General features: G+C 37.4%; 1 pseudogene; it reads right to left on the reverse strand.

Annotated features, from left to right (window-relative positions):
* Positions 1 to 329: 329 nt before the first annotated feature.
* Positions 330 to 448, reverse strand: LOC120615249 (uncharacterized; annotated as a pseudogene).
* Positions 449 to 2,444: the final 1,996 nt, after the last annotated feature.

Here is a 2,444-nt window from a genome sequence, read left to right on the forward strand (position 1 = left end):
TAAGACGAAAAGTGATGTGACCATAGTCTTTTGGAAAGTAATCTTAAATATTAGTTCAACGCATGTGGGGTTATAGTTTATGTAAGTCATAAGGTATAACTATTGATATTTTTAAATGACATTTTAGAGTCCAGAAGCCCTACAGTACCCTAGTTGTAGGGCTTTTTATTGCCTCACCCATATTATTCCATAGTTGGAACATATTAGTTTACCTTTTCTTTTCTTTTTTCTTTTTTTTCTTTTTTTAGGTGAGGCAACCCTTGATTGACCTCACTGATTGCAAAGACCTTGTTGGTTTACAGTCCCTTATTTTTAATTTTTATTTTTTACCCCTACAGTACCTACTCTTCCTAGGTGGTCTCCCATCCAAGTACTAACCAGGCCCAACCCTGCTTAGCTTCTGAAATCGGACAGGATCGGGCTTGTTCAGAGTGGCATGGCCATAGACTAGTTTATCTTTTCTAATTTCCAAAAGTATTCTGTATTAGAACAAGAAAAGCCAGCCAACTGTGAAAAAACAACTATTAAATCTCAGTGGCTTAGCGTAATAAAAATTTATTTCTTCCTCACATCACTATTTGTTGCAAGTTAGCTAGTTCTCCTTCAAGGAAGTCTCGAGAATCTAGGCTCCTTCCATTTTATAACATTGCCATCCTAAATATATGGCCTCTGTTGTCGGAAACCAGCTGACCAAGTCAAACCAGGTCCCTGAATGGGGGTGCGGGGACTGAGAAAAAAGAGAAGACAGGGTGCAGGAGGGAGAACAGATCTCACAACGGTCTCTCCAAGTTTATTTCTTAGGCTCTTTTTTATACATATTCTGTTCCTTTGTGTAGCCCAAGATAACATAGTTAAAGTAACATCTTGAAGATCAAGGTACAATCGAAACTCCCTTCGTACTTCTTGTTCCTAATCTTAATCTTCTTCCTCCTGGAATTCCTCAGAACCAGCTTTTTCCCTTTTATATGCAAGCAGGCCTCCTGAGATAATCCATGCACTCCTTTGAATTTTGGGAGCTTTAGCTCCCTACACTCTGTAATAACCATTACAACCAAATAGTGAATTTGCATCACTAAATTGAAGGAAAAGAGTGTGGACAAGCACACAGGAGATTTTTTTTTTTTTATGGCAGGCTTCTAAATGAAAACATTACTTCTGTGTAAAATCCATCAGTCAGGATCCAGTCATGCGGTCATATATAACTTCAAGGGAGGCTCGGAAATAAGCCTTCCTCCGTGTTCAGGAAAAGGAAAGAATAACGGTGGACACATAGTTATTTTCTGTCACAATTCCTAAACAACAAATCTGCAACTCTTAAACATTTCAGATTTTCATTAGAACCCTTGAAACCTGGTTACTAGTGGTATAAGGGGAAGTTGTTGTAGATACATATGTGTAGCTGGCAGGGCACATAAAGATATTTGATAAACAAGAGCTGTCAATCCCTGCTAGCCATAGTGTCTTTCTTTCTTCCTCCCCATAAACCATCCCCCCTCCTGTTAGTTCCCAAAGACTCTCTTTGGGCTGACTTTGGAACAGTTTGATCTGGTCCACAGAGAACAAAGATATTTCAGGATTTCTAAATATCTCGAGTTCTACTTTATGAAGAAACTAGATAACTTTAGTAGAGGCAGCAGGGGGCAAGAAACAAAATATTCCCAGAACTCAAACCGTTAATAGAAATAAATGCTTTTTTGTTGTTGTTGAGATTGATGTGCACAATTCTGAATCACTCTATTTAGCTGCATATTAAAATGAACTTGCAAACTACTGTGTGGTCATATTGGGTCCTGCTAAAAATCTAGTGAGCTGATGCCTCAAAGAAAGGAAGAATGGAAATTAAATTAGAAATAAAAATTAACAACTGAGGGTGTTTCAAAAATAAACTTCCATCTTATTCGTTCCAGAATTATTTTCAAAGACTCCAATGATGGGTATTGTTGTAAACGGAAGGAGTGATTTTCTTTTCAAAGTTTTTCATTCAATAAGATGACAAAGGTATCTGAAATTACAGATCTGAACGCACTGAGAATCAATGCTTTTCCTGCTGGCAACTTAGCAGCTTTTGTAATTGATGTGACAGTTTCATTTTCCCACTGCCACAGAAAATCGACATGTTATTCCATCTCTCAAGCAAATCTAAAAAAAAATAAATTCAGTTTTACTTTTTAGTAGGTATTAACATTCTCCAAACAAGATATCGTCGCAATGATGAACTATAGATTCTAGACTTTGACAAGGTTCTGCTTCGGATGATACAAAAGAAAAAGTTGTCAGTGTGACTTTATCAGCATACTTAAAATAATAGCCTCAACAGGACAACTATTCATGTAAAATCTTTTTTTAAGGGCCTTTTAAAAAAGGATTCACCTTAGCACAAGGTTAGGTGGACATGAGTGATGGTAGACATGTGCTCAGACCGTGACCACACTGTCCCAGACCAT

The sequence above is a fragment of the Pteropus medius genome, unplaced genomic scaffold (genome assembly GCF_902729225.1).
Source record: "Pteropus medius unplaced genomic scaffold, Ma_sr-lr_union100, whole genome shotgun sequence".
In the NCBI taxonomy this organism is placed as follows: domain Eukaryota; kingdom Metazoa; phylum Chordata; class Mammalia; order Chiroptera; family Pteropodidae; genus Pteropus; species Pteropus medius.